The 22538-nt window shown below is 36.8% G+C and overlaps 1 long non-coding RNA gene across 2 annotated transcripts in view; it reads left to right on the top strand.

The window, feature by feature from the left end:
* Nucleotides 1–22538, top strand: part of LOC104008434 (uncharacterized) — a 332847-nt gene that overhangs the window by 158555 nt on the left and 151754 nt on the right. Inside the window, exons 3-4 of one of the 2 annotated variants that reach the window (XR_010147512.1) lie at nt 7260–7441; nt 9122–14206. The exons of the other annotated variant lie outside the window; for it this stretch is intronic. This is a non-coding gene — a long non-coding RNA (uncharacterized LOC104008434). Of the gene's footprint in view, nt 1–7259; nt 7442–9121; nt 14207–22538 lie in introns of those variants that run through there. 2 annotated transcript variants of the gene reach the window in all.

The raw sequence follows: 22538 nt of genomic DNA on the forward strand, positions 1-22538 counted from the left end.
GAATTCAACCCTAGGCCTTGCTATTAAGCAGTAACATGATCTTGAATAAAAATCAATTCCTGGCCCTTTGTTTTTTATCATCTATGGAATGAAGGAGAGAAACTTTAGAATATCTATATGTCTTTCTTTTACTGACATCCTGAATGCTCAGAAAATGCTTCTTCACCATATTTATGTGACTTTATCAAAATATTTGTCTCAGAGCCTACATAACGACACTATTTTAAAGAAAAAATCTTAAAATGGATAGCCTAGTGTTTAACTGTGCAGACCTTCACACCAGAATGCCTGAGTTCAAGTTCTACTCCCACCATTTCGTGTCTGTGTGATGTTGGAAAAATCATTTAACTAGTCCGTGCTTCATTTTCCTCATCTGAAAAAAAAAAAAAAAAAGATACAGCAGCAGTTTCTCCCTCAGAGAGTTTTGAAGATTAAAGAAATTAATAAACGGAAAGCACTCAGAATGCTGCTGGGTACATAGGGAATGCTATGTACATGTGGTCTTTATTATTAATGGATCTTGACAGTAGTTGAAAATAAAGTATTTAAATATGGTTTTATCCTTTTCTGTCTAATTATGCAGTGTTGGTAGTTTTTTCACTGCTTGTGAAAGTTTGATTCATTGCAGAGAAAACAAAATATGTCATTGATAGCTTTAATTATAAACCCATACTCTGTCCACAATAATTTTTTAAAATTAAACATTGTCTCACTTTTCCTACTTTAGTAGACTATGTGAAAAAAAAACTTTTGATTGACAAAATGATGACTTTGTGATACCTATACAAAGAAAGTAGCCAACAATACGTTGTTATAATTCTTTCTTTATATAAACTTGGTGTTTCTCAGAAAAGCTGAGAGGAGAAAGAACAGCAATCATATATTCGCAGCATTTATTATAGTACCCTTCTTATTTACTATTTCTGGTTCTTGGCATTTGTGTTTGTATATTTGAATTCCTGTCTGGTGTGAGTTCCTTAATCAAATATAGCTTTGTTCCTACTCAACTCCTTTGTGCTATAATCATAACTTGATGTAATTCTTTAATTTGCCTTCAGTTACTTGAAGCTAGCAGAGGTCAGTTCATAAGTTAAAGGAATAAAGTTTTGTTCATATCATAAAAGTGCAAGGTGAGGCTGCAAATGCTGATGTGGAAGTTACAGTAAGTAATCCAGAAAATTTAGCTAAGATAATTGATAAAGAGGGCTATGCTAAACAACAGACTTTGAACATAGACAAAACAGCCTTATATTGGAAGAAGATTCCATTTATGACTTTCATAGCTAGAGAGGAGAAGTCAATGCCTGGCTTCAAAGCTTCAAAGGACAGGCTGACTCTCTTCTTAGGGGATAATGCAGCTGGTGACTTTAAGTTGAACTCAATGCTCATTTACCATTCTGAAAATCCTGGGGCTCTTTAAGATTACCCTAAATCTATTCTGCCTGTGATCTACAAATGTAAGAACAAAGCTTGAATGACAGTACATCTATTTACATCATGGTTTACTGAATATTTTAAGCCATCTGTTAATACTTACTGCTCAGAAAAAAAAAATCCTTTCAAAATATCACTGGTATTGAGAATTCACCTAGTCACTCAAGAGATCTGATGGAGATGAACAAAAAAGTTAATATTTTTATGCCTGCTAAAAGAACATCCATTCTGCAGCCCATGGATCAAAGAGTAATTTCTACTTTCAAGTCTTTCAACTCTCAAAGGCATTTCTTATTTAAGAAATATATTTCATAAAGCTATAGCTGCCATAAAGAGTCATTTGTGTGATGGATCTGGACAAATTAAATTAAAAACCTGCTGGAAAGAATTCACCATTCTAGATGCCATTAAGAAAATTCATGATTAATGGGAGGAGGTCAAAATATCGACATGAACAGGAGTTTGGAAGAACTTGATTCCAAAACTCATGAATGAATTTGAGGGGTTCAAGACTTCAGTGGAGAAAGTAACTGCAGATGTGGTATTAAATAGAAATAGCAAGACAACTAGAATTAGAAGTAGAGTCTGAAGATGTGACTGAATTGCTGCAGTCTCATACTAAAACTTGAAAGGATGAGGAGTTGCTTCTTAAGAATGAGCAAAGAAAGTGATTTATTGAGATGGAATCTCCTCCTGCTGAAGAACTCATGGACATTGTTGAAATGACAGTGCATCCGGATTTGAATGTAGAGCCAGTGGCCTGCTTTTGTCTTCATGACTTTCTTGCTTTGGCCCCAAGGTTGTGAGCAGGGGCTATGTAGCCTCTAGTCTTCTCAACCTCTCCTGGTGTGAACATTGAATTATAATAAACTGAGATGAGGGTTATATGAGCCCCATCTTCTCAGCATACCTCAGCACTTCCTCCCTCCATGAAAGGTAAAAGCTGTCTTTTTTTAAATTAAACTTTCTATATTGAACAATTATAGATTCACACATAGATGTAAAAAAAATTCAGAGAAATCCCATATATCTTTTATCTAATTTCCCCCAGTGGCAACACCTTGCAAAACTTTAGTATAATAACAGAATTAGAATATTGAGGTTTATATAGTTAAGACACAAATATTTTCTATCAACACAATTAACTCTTTTGTTGCCTTTTTATATTTATATATTTATTGAGACAAAGTCTTACTTTCTTACCCAGGTTGGATGGAGTGCTGTGGCCCAATCTCAGCTCACTGCAACCCCCACCTTTCAGGCTCAAGCAGTCCTCCCACCTCAGCCTCCCAAGTAGCTGTGACCACAGACACACACCACAACACCCAGTTAACCGTGGAAACCACTAATCTGTTCTCAATTTCTATAATTTTGTCATTTCAAAAATGTTGTACAAATGGAATCATAGAGTATATGACATTTTTGAATTGATGTTTTTACTTAGCAAAATTCTCTGGAGATTCATCCAAGTTTTTCATGTATCAGTAGTTTGTTCCTATCAATACCATAGTATGAATGTACAACAGTTTGTTTAACTATTCACACATTAAAGGACATCTGGTTTGTTTCTAGTTGTTGGCCATTATGAAAAATAAAAAGGCTGCTATAAAAATTTACGTGCAGGATTTTTTTGTGAGCATAGGTTTTTATTTATTTGAGATTTATGCCTAAGAGTATAATCATATAGTTGTTGCTGTTTTAGTTTAAGAAACCACCAAACTGTTTTTCAGTGTCTGTGTAATTTTACATTCTTTCCAGAAATCTGTAAGGTACCTATTGTTATGGGCTGAATTGTATCCCTCCAAAATTCATATGCTGAATGCCTAACCCACAACATGGCTGTATTTGGAGATGGGGCCTTTAGGGAAGTAATTAGTTTAAGTGAGGTCACGAGAGTGGGTCCCTAATCCCATATGAATGGTGTTCTTATTATAACAGGAAGCAACACCAAAGATCATTTTCTCTCCTTCTGTGTGAACCCAACCTAATTGTGCCATAGATAGTTTATGGGATAATCATAAAATTGGCCCTGCCAGTCTTAAAACTTGAGAAACTTACACCTGCTTTATCTGAGTTTCTTTCTCAGGAAACCAACCATCAGGCCTCCCAGATAGTACCAAGAAATTGAAACTTAACCAATCATCACATCTGGGCAATGAGACACCAGACCCCCTCATTCATTGTGATTGTTTCTTTACCTGCTGTAATGATTGGTTTACTAAGGGACCACCTGCTTCCTATTGACCAACTCCTCTTCCTTACCCCTGTCTAATTGCTGTTTTTCTGCACATAGCTACATTCCTTTTCTGCTATATAAACCTTCAATTTTAGTTAGTCAGGGACATGGATTTGAGACTGATCTCCCAACTCCTCTGCTGCAGCACCTGAATAAAGCCTCTTCCCTGGTCATTTTCTGCTCAGTGATTGGCTTTTTGTGTGGTAAGCAGCAGTATCTAGACCAAACCCCAGAGTTCCTGTAACATATACACACACACAGAAAATGCTTTGCACAGACATAAAGAGAAAGCAACTGTTTGCGAGCCAGGAAGAGAGAAACCAAACTGGAGAGCACCTTGATTTAGAATTTCTAGCTTCCAGAACTGTGAGGAAATACATTTCTGTTGTTTAAGCAACCCAGCCTGCCATGTATTGTTATACAGTAGCCCTAGCCAACTAACACATTGTTTCTCTACATTCTTTCCCACTTTTGATATTGCTACTCTTTTATTTTAGCCACTCTAAGAGGTTTATAGTGATATTGCATTGTACTTTTAATGTGAATTTCTCTAATGACTGATGTTGAGCGTCTTTTCATATGTTTATTTGCATTATATATTTCTTCTTTGGTGAAGTATCTTTTCATGTCTTTTGCTCATTTTATAATTGGATTTTGTTTTAACGGGTGAGTTTTGAGAGTTCTTCACTTATTCCTGATAGCTCAGATATGTGGTCTACAAGTGTTTTTTCTTATTCTGTAGCTTATATTTTCATTCTCTTTAGAGGGTCCTTCACAGAAGAAAGTTTTCAATTTTTGTAAACTCCAGCATACCAAATTTTTATTTTACGGATCATGCTTTTAGTGTCAAATCTACAAACTCTTTGCCTACCCCTGGATGGCAAATATTTTCTCCTTTTTTTTTTTCTCAAAAGGTTTGTGGTTGTATGTTTTACACGTAAGTCTGTGGTCCATTCCGTGTTAATATATGTGTAAGGTATGAGAAGCCAAAGTTCAGCTTGTTGCCTATGGATATATGTTACAATAAAGACTATACTTGATCTTTGTCCCTGGTTTCTGGCATATGGGAAGCTAGAATGGACGTTCTGGCTCTCCACATGGTCTCCACTGACACTATAGTAGTGGCTGCCCTGTTACCACTGAGCAATGGGGCAAATCCTTACTTGCCATTAGGCCTCCTCTGATACAAACCCACGGGGACCAGGAGGGACATCTCATTTTTGCTGGGTGGGTGTAGAATCTAAGGCTTTCCACATGATCTCCCTGATATTTATTTCTTGATCCTTTGACTAGGAAGAAGAGGCTTTGTTTTGGGGCATATACACACACGTTGGTGTTTCTGGGTTGCTGGCCCCTTTAGCTCCAGGTCTGAGATACATAAGACAAAAAGAGCACCCAGGCATCTCACCATCCTGTTGCTCCTCCAGTCCTGAAGTCTCTAGTCGCTTTCCTTCTTCTTTTCACTTTTCAGAGGTGTATTTTCATTTCATCTGTAGTATCCAGTGATATGGTTTGGCTGTGTCCCCACTCAAATCTCCAGGTGTTATGGGACAAACCATGTGGAGATAATTAAATCCTGGGGGCTGTCCCCCTATCCTGTTCTCATGATAGTGGTCAGTTCTCACTAAATCTGATGGTTTTATAAGGGGCTTTACCCCTTTGGCTTGGCACTTCTCTTTGCTGCCGCCATGTGAAGGAGGATGTGTTTGCTTCCCCTTCCACCATGATTGTGAGGGCTCCCCAGCCATGCTGAACTGTGAATCAATTAAACCTCTTTCCTTTATAAATTACTCAGTCTTGGGTATGTCTTTATAAGCAGCATGTGAATGGACTAATACATCCAGGGTTTTAGTTGTGCTGAGAAAGAAAAATAAGAAGTAAATTTATTTCATCTTTCCAGAATTTGAAGTTTCTGAAAATGCTATTTTAAACAGAATATGATGGACATTCAATTGGCCAATCAACTACTGAACACAATATTTTGGTTTATGGAATCTACCATTTTTGAAGTCTTGGTGGGAGGCAGAGCCTTACCTTGCATTTATAGAAGTGAAAGCTGATGTCTGGGCATATGACTTAGTCTTGTTCAATCAGATGCCACCATGGAAGATTTGATTCTGTAGTAAATGGCACATGAAAGAAGAGATAGTTGAGAATTTATTTCTCTGCTAACGGTATCATGCAGGGTCCTGGCACTCAGTGTCCAGTGGCAGCAGCAGTGATATTCAAATTAGGCTATTTTTAATGATGATAATTTAGTTGGTACTCTGGATATCTACTTGGTTTTTTTACCATTTTATTGAGGTTCATCTTTCATTCTTCCTTTAGATTTTGTGTTCTCCAAAGTTTTATTGCAATCAAAGAGTTCTGTATTTCCCATTAGAGAGACAGGAGATGCTGAGGGATTAAATAAAGAGAAAGAGACAAAAGCAAACTCCCAGCTCTTGGCAACCCCTTTCTTTTAATCTTTGCTCTTTTCTAGCACAAATAATATATATTCTGCTCAGAGAAATTTATCTTGTTAACATTAGCTATTGTTATACAACACACACACACACAAATATATACAAGAATGATTTAAGAATTTTTTTTCTGGTAAAAATATGGATAATTGCACAAGGCAAATATGCAAGGAAATATTGTCATGGTGATTTTTACAAGCCAGTCACCTGCAGTAATAATTCCTAATGACCCAAAAATATTCAAAAGAGAGACAGTAAAAATCCAACACTCTGGCTGCATATCAAGACTGCTTTCGTGCTCTAAGCCCAGCCCCCAAGTATGAAGTAAATAAATATAACTGGAAACCCAGGACACACGATGGGTTCAGAACATAAAACGGAATTCCACAGCACAGCAAGAAACCAAGTGGTTTCTTGACAGGCAAATTCCTTTCCACAAAAAGCATAGGCCTTATTAAAGTGTTTCTCAAGTTCAAAGACAGGCGAGATAGATGGGGCTGCACACTGTAGATATGGACAACTCATCAGAACCGTTACCATATTTGTTTGGAAGCAATAGACCAAACAGAAAAAGTCAGTCTCATCTCTCACTATGTAATTTGCTGTATTTGTCTGGTAGGCAAATATTGTTTGAATTAAAGTTGCTTCACAACTAGAAGACTTTTCTTAAATGCCATTTCAGAGAAGGCAATGTTTAACATTCCCACATCAGAGAAATAAAAACAATTCCTAATTCTTGTTAAATGTATTTCAACTCTTTGACATGTCTTCACGTCAATTATATAATTCCAATCTCAAAACAACCTGTGAAGTCATCAGGAAAGGCTAGGAAAAAATAACATATTTACTGAGTGCCTACTATATACTAGGTTAGATATATTTTTTCATTTTATCCTTACACCAACCCTTTTGATTTAATGTATTTAATTGATGAGATGGAGAGAGATTAACTGGTTGTTTCAGGTCAGTCAGATCCAGGGGTAGATCCCACGTCACTTGGCTTCCAAGTCTATGAAGCCTTTTTCAGATTCTGTTGTGGCACTTTTTGGTTCACTTAATGGAAAAATAAAGTCATATGCTAAAGAGTAAGGAAACTCAACGCATATTTTTTGTGCTTCTATTTAAAGCATGATTTTGCCTCTGAGTGGATATCAACAGGAAATAGTTCCTGTATCATCAACAGAACAAGCAGCTGGACTGAGGAAACAAAAACACAAAGTCCAAAATAGTGATATTGGCAGGGTAGACATTACACGCAGGATACCGGAAGGCCAGTCAGACCATGAGGGCTTGTGCTGCAACCCCTAAGGTGAGAGAAGGCTCCAGAACCACTTTTAAAAATGGTACTGTATAGTGACATCGGGAAAGTCACTTAATCTTTCTAGGTATCAGTTTTGTTACCTGCAAAATCTTTAATTTAACTCACTAATTTGTAGTCTGAGGTATAGGAGGAATTGAGAAGCCTAGAAAACCTGGTAAAGGGTGGATGGGCACAGGTACTGACAAGGATGTGAAATCTGTGAAGCTTTCCCACCTCCCTTTTTGAAGCATATTTCTTTTCACATGATAATCCTTTTTCTCTCTATCCTGGGTGTCCTTCCTTTTCCCATTCTTGCTAATCCCATTCATGGATTATTGATGTATTCCTCCCTACAGTACATCAAAACTCTGAAGGCCCCCTACACCATATAACATGACACAGGCTGATAAATCATTACATATGTATGCACACATTCACACTCATACCCTAAGTTTCTCTATACATACACCTAGACACATATACCTGATTTTGCTACAAAACATTGAAACACGCAGACTCATCCCAGCTGTGTAACTAGCCAACTCTGTGACCTTGGGAAAATCATATCATCTTTCCAGGTGTCAGTATCTTCATCTACAAAATAAAGAGCTTAACCTAAATTATTTCTGAACTAGCTGATAGTCCTCAAATCCAAGAATAGCTTGTTCTCTGTTACTCAATGTTCTTATGCTAACTCCAACTGAAAAATTAACATATGGTTTCTTCCTCACTACTAAACAGATGAATGATCTTTGTTATCCATTATGCAAAAGGAAGACTTTATAAAATACATAAATTTGAAATTGTATGTGTGTTAATCAACCAAAAGATTATTAAGTTATATTCATTGGAGTCCACTAATGGTAGAAACAATTTGGAAAGATATATATATGCACATGTACATAAATTTTTAAATTTTTAATTCTTTTTCCCTATAAAACAAACACCTTCACCTCAGAGATTTATTCTCTTATCATTTTCCCAGGTCATAAGATTTGAAATTAAACAAAGTGGCCACTCAATGACAGCTCTTTACATGGAAGTTTCACTTCCAGGAAATCCAGACTTGAATTCTTAGGCTTCTATCTTCATATCTGTTCCAAAAGAGCAGCTCCTAAAAGTATAGCATTTCCAGCTGTCAGATTTGATTCAGACTAAAGAATATATAGTCATTTTCCACTTTGAAGTTTGGCCTTGAAAAAATATATATCTTCACTCTTGTTCTTATTTAAATTATTATTATTTTTTTTTTGGCAGAGTTTTACTCTTGTTGCCCAGGCTGGAGTGCGATGGTACGATCTTGGCTCACCGCAACCTCCACCTCCTGGGTTCAAGTGATTCTCCTGCCTCAGCCTCCCAAGTCGCTGGGGTTACAGGCGCACACCACCACACCCAGCTAATTTTGTATTTGTAGTAGTGATGGGGTTTCTCCATGTTGGTCAGGCTGGTCTCGAACTCCCAACCTTAGGGGATCGGCCCATCTCGGCCTCCCAAAGTGCTGGGATTACAGGCATGAGCCACCACGCACTGCCTTAACTCATTCTTTATATAAAATATTACATATACATTTCAGAAACATCTCATACGTGTTCAGTTACATTTCTCACTATATTTATAATAATTATATTGAAGACCCAAGCAAGTGACCTCACTAGCTCTTTTACTAACATAACTATGTTTGCCTTGCAGAAAGTCACTAATGATAAGGAGCAGAAGAAGAAAAAGAGTTTTTCCTTTATCCCTTCCTGGTCCAGCTGTGTATTTTTCACATGAGAAGATGGAAAACCTCTCCTCATCCTAATATAACCCATCTGTTAGTAGCAGAACCTCAGAGGCATTAGAAACAGTTCTCTTTTCTGTTCAAAATATTCACAGTCCTTGAATCATCTGCATGTTAAACAATATTCTAAGCAAAATCCACACCACTTGAATAATTGTACAGACTTGTAAAAGATCTACCTAGAAACTTGTGGCTTATATCATGTATGAAGTCTGATAAGGTTGTTCGTTAAAAAATCGTATCACCTTATCGTCACATATTGCTTATTGTTGATAAAAAGGAAGAAGCAATGCCTCTTGTTTTTAATCCATTATGACAATACAGAATTAAGGAAAATGAGTTTTAATAGAATGTTTATTTATCGTGCAGTTTCAGAGTCAAATTCAGAAAAATACAGGAGTTGGAAAACTGAGTGCAAGCATTTGCTTTGCAATTAATGCATTTGTTCTCATTCAGCAAGTCAGTGGCCTCCTCTAGGATCCTGCTACCTCATCCATAAAAGAAAAAGGATTTGGGAATTCTAAGTACCCTGCAGTTCAGACACACTAAGATTCTTCATCTCATCCATTGGCTTATAGAGGTGACAAGTTAGGTCTCCTGAACAGTTTCCAAAGGCATAAAAAAGTCAATAGAATGATTCTTTCCAACATAAGAAAAATAGTAAAACTGTGCATAGGACACTATAAAATGACATCGGAGGAGACAGAGGCAATTTGCTCGTTTGGAGAAAATAGCAAGATAAGATATGAAGTGCATTGTAGCAGGGGAATGATACTGGATCATAACACTGAGTAAAAAGATTTTGAATAAGAGATAGGCAACACATTCTGGAACAAATTACATTGTGGAGGGAAACTGTGTAAATATATAAGCTTTAGAGATGGTAAACTAAAGCTCTTGAACCAGTGGACTAAATATAAAAAAAAGAAGTTCTAGAAGAGGGAATTTCTACATTTATCAAAGCATGCACTTCAAAGCCTCTTTCTCCTTTCCTACCGCACCAACTTTGAGATTTTAGCTTTCTTTGTTAATAAAGTATAATTCCTGTGACCAAGTGATGGCATCATATACCCCAGGAACCTTATAATAAAGTCTCTCCAGCCTTAAAAGAAAAAATCACTTAAATTCAAGAGTTCATTTCTAGGTAAGCTAGCCAATGGGTCAAAGTGAAAAAATCCAAAAGTTAAGTTTGTTTTGATTTGTTTTTCCCCACGTAATTATGACTTCCATAATTATGGCTCCAATTAAAGTAGAAACTCTGAGCTCTAGTAGGATTTTCTCTGTGAAGCAGCTTGTATGCTCCCTTTCCTGGTTTTCCAGATTGGCTTATAACTTCTGAACAAGGTTTAATAGCTGATTCCCAACTGCTCTTAATGGAGAGTGATCTCAATACCATTGTTGTGGAATGAGTCAAGCATAGATGGGGTTCCAAAATGCAGGGCTTTGGATAGAGTTTTAATTCACACTTGGCTGTAGGGAGCCCTATACTCACAAATAAGCCCAAATTTAACTCTAGGTTTCCTCCCTGTCACTTTATCTACTACGTGCAACTTTTTAAATAGAAGCCTACCTGACTCTTTAAGAAAACTTTCTGCTAGGACATCTTAGAAAAATGACATTGTGAGGATTTAAATATAGCGAGACATTTTAAATCTTCATGCTATTAGACTAACCAGCTATCATCATCAGTTATAGTGGTGATACCTGTATCATGGTCTAGCAGATGAGAAATAGGCAAGCAGAAGCTTTTGTTCCAATTCCACCTTGATCATTAGCTTACTGAGATATTTCTCATAAGTAAAAAATATTTCAACTCCCATTTCTAAGCTTGATTATTAAAGAATTGTTGTTTGCTGGCTTCAGAGAAGACATATATGGAATAAGTATATTTTTTAAAAAGTTAATTGAAATGATATGCCCTTATTTTAAAGGTTCCTATAGGGTAACACACTTCAACCTACAGAATATAATAACCTTTACAATGACTTCTTATGGAAGCTTAAATATCTCTTCCTGTCAGAAAGATAGAATTGACATACTTCAAGTTCTTATGTGATGTGGTTAAGTGTAGCTTGGTTTTGTAGTCCAAAAATTTATAATCTATAGAAAAAAATTTCAGGAGACCAAGTAGGATTCTATTTTAAAAGCAAGAAGAGTCAAGTAGCATCCCCAAGTCTTTCATGAAATCACACCATTTCACGAAACTGCTCCATCTTACAAACTTCTTGGGTAGTAATCAAAGGCAATCTGCTCTCTAGTAACTTCCACCTGTATCATACAGTTGAAAAAAAATGAAGGCTATGGAGTTACAACATTATAGTAATTGAGCTGCCTAACCCCAGACCTGTTGAACCAGATAATGTGTTTGTTTACTCTGTCAATTCTGTGTGGGAGTGCATAGCTCCAAAAGAGCATCCCTCACTCCCTCCAACTTCCCCATCCAGGAAAACAGCTACATGCTCATGCAGGTCAGAATCATTTATATTGCAAAATATATACAAGTCCTACCCTCAATATCTTCAGATATGGATATATATTGCTTGCTTGGATTAATCTACCTCTGTATTCTACAACCTGAGCCATTAAGATTACTTCTGCCATTGCACCCCATCACAAGTTCAGCTCATATTCCTATTGATGGATAAAGGATGTGTCAATAAATAGGGGAACAGTAAGAATAGAGACAGTAATCATTTTTTTTCTAGAAAATTATTTAATGGGACCTGACTCCCTAAAATTCCAATGGGGGACAACTAACTATTCTCAATTCCTGATGTGCTCATATTCGTCCACATTTTTATTTAACATATTTTTGTTTTGTTTTGTTTTGTTTTGTTTTGTTTTTGAGATGGAGTTTCACTCTGTCGCCCAGGCTGGAGTGCAGTGGCGCGATCTCAGCTCACTGCATCCTCTGCCTCCCGGGTTTAAGCAGTTCTCTGCCTCAGCCTCCTGAGTAGCTGGGATTACAGGCACCCACCACCACACCTGGCTAATTTTTTTTTTTTTTTGTATTTTTAGTAGAAACGGAGTTTCACCATCTCAGCCAAGCTGATCTTGAACTCCTGACCTCGTGATCTACCCACCTCAACCTCCTAAAGTGCTGGGATTACAGGCATGAGCCTCCTCGCCTGGCCTAACATGTTTATTGAGACCCTAATATGTTTCAGACACTGTGCTAGGCTTTAGTGGTTCAGTGTCGGCTCAAACAGTGTTTGCTCTCAGGGAGTTCATGCTCCAATCTGGCAGAAAGATAAGTAAATGAAGTCATACCTCAGAGATATTAGAGGTTCAGTTTCAGACCACCATAATAAAGCAAATATTGCAATAAAGTGAGTCACACATTTTTTTTTGTTTTACAGCACATGTAAGAGTTATGTTTATATTATATTATAGTTTACTTGGTATTCAATAGCATTATGTCTAGAAATGTACATATTTTAATTTAAAAATGTTTTATTCTTAAAAATGCTAATGGACATCTGAACCCTAAGCAAGTCATCATCTTTTTTCTGGTGAAGGTTCTTGTCTCAGTATTGATGGCTGCTGACTCATCAGTCTGGTGGCTCCTAAAGGTTGAGATGACTGTGACAATTTCTTAAGATAACAGTGAAGGTCACTACATCGATTGACTCTTCCTTTCAGAAAAGTTTTCTCTGTAGCGTGTGATGAAGTTTGATAGCATTTTACCCAGAGTAGAACTTCTCTCAAAATTGGAATGAATTATCTCAAACCCTGCCACTGTCAACTAAGTTTATGTAATATTCTAAGCCTTTTGTCGTCATTTCAACAGTGTTCACAGGCTCTTCACCAAAAGTAGCTTCTATCTCAAGAAACCATTTTCCTTGCTTATGCATAAGAAGAAACTACTCATCTATTCCAGTTTTATCATGAGATTGAAGCAATTCAGTCACATCTTCAGACTTCACTTCTAAATCTAGTTTTCTTCCTGTTTTCACAACATCTAAAGTTACTTTCTCTACTGAAGTCTTGAACCTCTCAAAAACTTTCAGTCAACAAGGATTGAACTCAGATTCTTCCAAACTCTTGTTCCTGTTAGTATTTTGATCTCGTACCGTGAATCATGAATGTTTTTAATGGCCTCTAAAATGATAAATTCTTTCCAGAAGGTTTTCACTTTACTTTGCCCTGATCACTATGGTAGCTCTAGTGAATCACTATGGTAGCTATAGCCTAACAAAATGTATTTCTTAAATAAGAAGTCTTACTAATTGAGATTACTCCTTGATCCATGAAGTGCAGAATGGATATTGTGTTAGCAGACATGAAAATATCATTAATCTTCATGTACATCTCCATCAGAGCCCTTGGGTGACTAGCTGCATTGTCAATGAGAAGTAATATTTTGAACGGAATCTTCTGAGAAGCAGGTCTCAATAGAAGGCTTAAAATATTTAGTAAGTCATGATGTAAACAGATGTGTTGTCACCAAGACTTTGTTCTTCCATTTATAGAACACAGGTGGAGTAGATTTAGCAAAATTCTTAAGGACCTTAGGATTTTCAGAATGGTAAGTAAACACTGAATTCAGCTTAAAGTTAACAGCAGCATTAACCCCTAACAAGGGAGTAAACCTTTGAAGCTTGGAACCAGGCAATTGACTTCTCTCTAGCTGTAAAAGTCCTAGATGGTATCATCTCATAATATAAGGCTGTTTTGTCTATATTGGAAATCTGTTGTTTAGTGTAGCCACCTTCATCAATTTTCCTAGCTGGATTTTCTGGATAACTTGCTGCAGCTTCTAAATCAGCTCTTGCTGTATAACCTTGCATTTTTCTTTTATGAAAATGGTTTCTTTGTTTAAACCTCCTGAACCAAGGTCTGATAGTTTCAACCTCTTCTGGAGCTTTCTTACTTCTCTCAACCTTCATGGAATTGAAGAGACTTAGACCCTTGTTCTGGGTTAGGCTTTGGCTTAAGGGAATGTTGTGAGTGGTTTGATTCATTAAGACCAATAAAACTTTTTCCATGTCAGCAATAACACTGTTTAGCTTTCTTTTATTTGTTGTTCATTCAAGTAGCACTTTTAATTAAAAAAAAAAAACTTTTATTTTGCATTCATAATTTTGCTGATTGGCACATGACACTTAGCTTTTGGCCCGTCTGAGCTTTTAACATGCCATCTTCATTATGTTTAGTTATTTCTAGCTTTTTGTTTGAAGTGTGAGATGTGTGGGAATGGAGCAAGATGGTAGAATAGAAGGTTCCACCAATCATCCCCCTGCCACTACAAGGACACCAATTTAACAATTATCTACACACACACAAAAAAGCACCTCCATAAGAACCAAAAATCGAGTGAGCACTCACAGTACCTGATTTTAACCTCATATTGCTGAAAGAGACACTGAAGAGGTAATAAAAACAGTCCTGAATTGCCAATGGCACCTCTCCTCCATCCCCCAGCAGTGGTGGCATGGTGCGGAGAGTGTTTCAGTGCACTGGGGAGAGGGGAAGCACAGCAAATATGTGGCATTGTACTCAGTGCTGCCCTATTATAACAAAAAACAAAACAGGACCAAACTAAGCTGACACTCACCCACGGGTTCATTTAAACCAGCCCTAGCTAGGGGAATCAACCATGCCAGTGGTCAGAACTTAAGCTCTTGCAAGCCTTGCCCCTGAAGTCTAGAGTGCTCTGTGGTTCTGCATAAACCTGAAGGGTAGTCTAGGCCACAGGAGCTGCAGTTCTGTGGCAAGTCCCAAGTGCTGAACTGGGCCCAGAGCCAGTGGATGAGGGGGCCATGAGACCTACTGAAGCATCAGCCAAGGCTGCTAAGGGAGTGCCGGCATCACCCCTCCCCTAACTCCACGCTACACAGCTCATGGCTCCAAAAAAGTCCCCTTCTCTCTGCCTGAGGAAAGAAGAAGGAAGAGTGGGAAGGACTTTGTCTTGCACCTTGGATACCAGCTCAGCCACAGCAGGATGGAGCAGTGGTCAGAGTCATGAGGCCCCGTTTCTAGGCCCTAATTCACAGACTACATTTCTAGAAACATGCTGGGCCAGAAGGGAACCTGCTGACTCAAAAGGAAGGACACAGTACTGGCAGGATTAATTACCTGCTAATTGAAAAGCCCTTGGTACAAATAGCCAGCAGAAATACCCAATACTACATCAAGGGCTTTGAGTGAGACTCTGAGACTTGCTGTCTTCAGGTGAGACTGAGCACATTCTCAGATGTGGTGGCTATGGGGTGAGATTCCTTCCCATTGAGAAAAGTGGAGGGAAAAGTAAAGGGGACTAAGGAACCTGGTGCATGGAAGGCAAGGACCCAGTACTGTTAGAATTCATCACCTGCTAACTGGGAAGTCCTTGGGCCTTGAATAACCAGCAGTGATACCCAGGCACTATGCCAAGGGCATTGGATGAGACTCTGAAACTTGCTTGCTTCAGATGAGACTCAGCACATTCCCAGATACAGTGGCTATGGAGTGAAACTCTTTCCACTTGAGAAAGGTGTAGGAAAAATTTAAGGAGACTTTGTCTTGTACCTTAGGTACCAGCTTGGCTATAGGGGCATAAGAGCACCAAGTGGGCTCTTAGGGACCCTGATTCTAGGACTTGGCTTTTGGACATTTCTGGACCTGCCCTAGGCCAGAGGGGAGCTCATTGCCCTGAAGGGTGAGTGCTAGGTCAGGCAGCATTCACAAGCTGACTGGAGAGCCCTTGGGACTTAAGAGAACATTGGTAGTAGTCTGACATTACCTCCTGTGGCCTGTGGAAGTGGTGGCCATGGAGTGAAGCTCCTCTGCCTTTGGAAAGGGGAAGGAAGAGTGGGAAGGATGGCATCTTTTGGTTTGAATGCCAGCTCAAATTCAGTACAATAGAATACTAGGTGGACTTCTAAGGTTTTTGACTATAGTTTATGGCTCACAGCTGCCACCTCTGGACCTGCCTAGAGCCTAGCAGACCTCACCACCCTGAAGGGAAGGACACAGGCCTGGATGGCTTTGCCACCTGCTGATTATAGAGCCCCAAGTCCTGAAGTAAACATAGGTCATAGACAAGCAGTGGTTACAGTAAGCACTGGGCAAGACCCAGGGTTATGCTGGCTTTACATCTCACCCAGTACAGTCCTAGTGGTTGTGGCCATGGGGGTGCTTGTGTCACCCCACCCTCTGCTCCAGGTGGCTCAGAACAGAGAGAGGGGCTTTGTTTGGGAGAAAATAAGGGAAGAGAACAAGAATCTCTACCTGGTAATACAGAGAAGTCTTCCAGATCTTGCCCAAGGTCGTCAAGGCAGTACATGTAGAAGTTTGCAAGAACCACAGTGTAGTGAGCTTGGGGTTTCCCCTAAAACAGATGCAACTTAGATCACAACACCCAAGTCCTTTTGAGTATCTAGAAAGCCGTTCCCAGAAGGATGAGTACAAACAAGCCCAGATTGAGAAGACTACAATAAATACCTAACTCTTCAAGGTCCAGACACTAAAGGACATCTACAGGTATCAAGACCATCCAGAAAACATGACCTCACCAAAAGCACTAAATAAGACCCCAGAGACCAATCCAGGGGAACCAGAGATATGTGACCTTTCAGACAGAAAATTCAAAATAATGATTTTGAGGAAAACAAAAAAATGTAAGATAACACAGATAAGGAATTCAGAATTATATGAGACAAATATAACAAAGATATTAAAATAATTTAAAAGATCAAGCAGAAATGCTGGAGCTGAAAATGCAACTGGAATATTGAAGAATGCATCAGAGACTTAATAGCAGATTTAATCAAGCAGAAGAAAGAATCACTGAACTTGAAGACAGGCTACTTGAAAATATACACGGTCTAAGAAGACAAAAGAAAAAGAATAAAAAACAATGAAGGACACCTACAAGATCTAGAAAATAGCTTCAAAAAAGGCAAATCTGAGAGGTTTTGAACATAAAGAAGAGGTAGAGAAGGAGATAGATATAGAAAGTTTATTCAAAGAGATAATAACAGAGAACTTCCCAAACATAGAGAAAGATATCGATATCCAAGTACAAGAAGGTTATAGAATACCAAGAAGATTTAACCCAAATAAGACTACCTCAAGGCATTTAGCAATCAAACTCCCAAAGGTCAATGATAAAGAAAGGATCCTAAAAGCATCAAGAGGAAGGAAACAAATAATATACAGCAGAGCTTCAATATGTCTGGCAGCAGATTCCTCACTGGAAACCTTACAGGCCAGGAGAGAGTTGCATGACATATTTAAAGTGCTGAAGAAATAAAAATTCTTACCTCAGAATAGCATATCCAGTGAAAATATCCTTCAAACATGAAAGAGAAATGAAGACTTTCCCAGAAAAACAAAGGCTGAGGGGTTTCATCAATATCAGACCTGTCTCAGAAGAAATGCTAAAGGGAGTGCTTCAATCAGAAGGAAAAGCACAGTAAAGAACAATAAGAAATCACCTGAAAGTGCTAAACTCACTGGTAATAGTAAGTTCACAAAAGAACACAGAATATTATAACACTGTAACTCTGATGTGTAAACTACTCTTGTCTTAAGTAGAAAGGCTTAATAAACCAAACAAATGTAATAAATACAACAACTTTTCAAGAAATACACAGTACAATGAGATATAAATAGGAAAAAAACAAAAAGTTAAAAAAACGGATGGATAAAATTAGGGCATGGAGTCTTTATTTGTTTCCTTTTCGCTTATTTGTGTGTTTGTTTGTATTGCAAACATTGTTGTTATTAGCTGCAAATAATGGGTTATAATATTCTATTTGCAAGCTTCAAAGCAAAGGTTACTATTTGTAACCTTAAAGCAAAAACTATGTAACAGATACACACACAAAAAAGCAAGAAATTTAATTATATCACCAGGCAAAATCACCTTCACAAAAGGAAGATGGGAAGGAAGTAAGAGAAGGCCACAAAACAACAAGAAAACAGATAACAAAATGGAAAGAATAAGTCCTAACTAATCAATAACATCATTGGGTGTAAATGGGCTGCACTCTCCATTCAAAAGACACGGAGTGGCTGAATGGACAAAAAAAAAAAAAAAAAGAAAAAGAAAACCCAGTGATCTGTTACCTACAAAGAACATACTTCACATACAGGTGGAAAATAAAGAGATGGAAAAACTTATTCCATGCCAATAAAACTGAAAAGAACAGGAGTAGTATACTTTTATATCAGACAAAATAGATTTCAAGACAAAAACTATAAGAAGAGACAAAGAAAGTCACTATATAATAATAAAGAGGTCAATGCAGCAAGAGGATATAATCATTTAAAATTTATAGGTACATAACATTGGAGGACCAAGATATATAAAGAAAATATTATTAGAGCTAAAGAGAGAAATAGGCCCCAATACAAAGATATCTGGAGACCTCAACACCCAACTTTCAACAATGCAAAGATCTTTCAGACAGAAAACTAGCAAAGAGAATAGTGGACTTAATCTACACTATATAACAAATTGACCTAAAAGATATTTACAGAACATTTCATCTAACAGCTATATATGAGAATAGACTATTTATTAAGTCACAAAACAAGTCTCAAAACATTTTTTAAGTGGAAATAACATTAAGCTCCTTCTCTGATTATAATGGAATAAAACTATAAATCAATAACAAGAAGAACTTTGGAAAACTATATAAATACATGGAAATTAAACAATATGCTCCTGAATGACCAGTGGATCAGTGAAGAAATTAAGAAGGAAACTGAAAAATTTCTTGAAACAAATGACAATGGAAGCACAACATACCAAGACCTATGAGATACAACAAAAGCAGTACTAAGAGGAAAGTTTATAGCTATAAAAGTTTACATCAAAAAAGAAGAAAAAATTCAGATAGAAACCTAATGCTGCAACTTAAGGAACTATAAATACAAGAGCAAATCAAACCCAAAATAAGTAGAAGAAAAGAAATAATAAAGATCAGAGTAAAAATAAATACGATCAAAATGAAGAAAGTTATAGGAAAGATCAATGGTATGAAAAGTTGTTTTTTTGAAGTTAACAAAAATTAACAAACCTTTTAACAAACCTTTAGCCAGAAAATGAAGAAAAAAAAGATCAAAATAAATACAATCAGAGATGAAAAAGGAGACACGATAACTGATATTACAGAAATTCAAAGATTGTTTAGTGGCTACTGTGAGAAACTACATGTAAATAAATAGAAAACTCCAAAAGAAATGGACAAATCCCCAAGTACATACAACCTACCAAGATTGAACCATGAAGAAATTCAAAACCCTCGCAGACCAATAACAGGTAATGAGATCTAAGCCATAATAACAAGTCTCCCAGTAAAGAAAAGTCTGGGACCTGATGACTTCACTGCTGAATTCTACCAAACATTTAAAGAACAAAAAATATTAATCCTACTTAAACTATTCCAAAAAATATAGAAGAAAGAAATAGTCCAAACTCATTCTGGAAGGCCAGTATTACCCTGGTACCAAAACCACATAAAGACACATCAAAAAAAGAAAACTATAGGCTAATATATTTGATGAATATTGATTGAAAAATTCTTAATAAAGTACTAACAATCTGAATTCAATAATGAAATAAAAAGATCATTCATTATGACCAAGTGGGATTTATCCCTGGGATGCAAGTGTGGTTCAACATATGCAAATCAATCAGTGTGATACTTCATATCAACAAAAAGAAAAAAAATGATCACTTCAATTGATGCTGAAAGTGTTTTATAAAATTCAACATCCCTTCATGGTAAAAAATAAAAACTCAAAAAACGGGATAAAACGAACATACTTCAACATAATAAAAGCCATATATGACAGATCACAGCTAGTATCATACTGAACAGGAAAAAACTGAAAACATTTCCTCTAAGACCTGAAATATGACAGGATGCTCACTTTCATAACTGATATTCAACATATTACTGGAGATCCTAGCTAGAGCAATCAGACAAGAAAAAGAAATAAAGGGCATCCAGTTTGGGAAAGAAGTCAAAGTATGCTTGTTTGCAGATGACATGATGTTATATTTGGAAAAACCTAAAAACTCCACAAAAATCTATTAGAACTGATAAGCAAATTCAGTAAAGTTGCAGAATAAAAAGTCAACATACAATAATCAGTAGCATTTCTACATGCTGACAGTGAGCAATCTGAAAAAAAATTTTAAAGGTAATCCCATTTACAATAGCCACAAATAAAATTAAATATCTAGAAACTAACCAAACAAATGAAAGATCTCTACAATGAAAACTATAAGACACTCATAAACAAAATCGAAGAGGACACCAAAGAATGGAAAGATATTTCATGTTCATGGATTGGAAGAATCAATATTGTTAAAATGTACATACTACCCAAAGCAATCTACATATTCAATGCCATTTTTATCAAAATACCAATGACATTCTACACAGAAACAGAAAAAAAAAAAAATCCCAGAATAGCCAAAGATAGCCTAAACAAAAAGAACAAAACTGAAGGAATCACATTACCTGACTTCAAATTATACTATAGAGCAATAGTAACCTAAACAGTGTGGTACTGCTACAAATACAAATACATAGACCAATGAAATGTAATAGAGAACCCAGAAAAAACCCCACACACTCACAGGAGATTCATTTTCAACAAAGGTGAAAAGAACATATTGAAGAGTCTCTTCAATAAATGGTGTTAAGAAAAGTGGATATCCATATGCAGAAGAAAGGAACTAGGCCTCTATCTCTTGCCATACAAAAATCAAATCAAAATGGATTAAATACTTAAATATAAGATCTCAAACTGTGAAACTACTACAAGAAAACATTGCGGAAATTATCCAGGACATGGTCCGGACAAAAATTTCTTGAGTAATACGCCGCAAGCACAGGCAACCAAAGCAAAAACTGGACAAATGGGATCATGTCAAGTTGAAAACCAACTGCACAGCAAATGAAACAATCAACAAAGTGAAGTGACAGTCCGCAGAATTGGATAAAACATTTGCAAACTACCCATCAGACAAAGAATTGATAATCAGAATATATAAGGAGCTCAACCAACTCTATAGGAAAAAATCTAATAATTTATTATAAAAAAATGGGCAAACGATTTGAATACACATTTCTCAAAAAAAAGACATACAAATGACAAACAGTCATATGAAAAGGTGCTCAACATCATTGTTCATCAGAGAAATACAAATCAACACTACAAGATATCATCTCACCCCAGTTAAAATGGCTTGTATACAAAGGACAGGTAATAAATGCTGGTAAGGATGTGGAGAAAAGGAAACCCTCCTACACTCTTGGTAGGAATTTAAATTAACACAACCACTACAGAGAATGGTTTGGAGCCTCTTCAAAAATCTAAAAATAGAGCTACTTTAAGATCCAGCAATCCCACTGCTAGGTATACACCCAAAAGAAAGAAAGTCAGTATATCAAAGAGATATCTGCACTCTCATGTATGTTGTAGCAGTGTTTCAATAGTCAAAAGTTAGAAGCAAACTAAGTATCCATTAACAGATAAATGGATAAAGAACATGTAGTACTTATACACAATGGAGTACTATTCAGCCGTAATGAATAATACATGGATGAAACCGGAGGTCGTTATTCTAAGTGAAATAAGCCAGGCACAGAAAGACAAACATAACATGTTTTCACTTATTGGTGGAATCTAAAAATTAAAACAATTGAACTCATGGAGACAGAGAGTAGAAGGATGATTACTAAGGGATGGGAAGGGCAGTTGGGGGTATCATGGGAAGGTGGACATGGTTAATGGCTACAGAAAAGATAGAAAGAATGGACAAGGCTAGTATTTGATTGCACACAGTGTGGGTATAATCAATAATAATTTAATTGTACATTTAAAAATATCTAATAGTATAATTGAATGGTTTGTAACACAAAGGATAAATGCTTGAGGAAATGGATACCTCATTTTCCATGATGTAATTATTACACATTGCATGCTTATTTTAAAATATCTCATGTACCCCATAAATACAAATACCTACTATGTAAAGACCAAAATTAAAATTAAAAATTAAACAAACAAAATAAAATGAGAGATATGTGTTTCTTCCCTTCACTTGAACATTTAGAGGTGTACTTTCAATATTTTGGTATCTCAGGGAATAGGGAAGCCCAAAGAGAGGGAGAGAGATGGAGAAACAGCTTTTCAGTGGAGCAGTCATAAAACATCCAGTACTTACTGATTAAGTTCATTGTCTTATGTGGGAGCAGTTAGTGGTGCCTCAAAACAATTGAATAGTAACATCAAAGATCACTGCTCATAGATCACTGTACCAGATATAATGAGGAAAAACTTTGAAATATTGTGAGAACTATTAAAATGTGACACAAA

This window comes from Pan troglodytes, chromosome 9 (assembly GCF_028858775.2).
Source record: "Pan troglodytes isolate AG18354 chromosome 9, NHGRI_mPanTro3-v2.0_pri, whole genome shotgun sequence".
Classification (NCBI taxonomy): Eukaryota; Metazoa; Chordata; class Mammalia; order Primates; family Hominidae; genus Pan; species Pan troglodytes.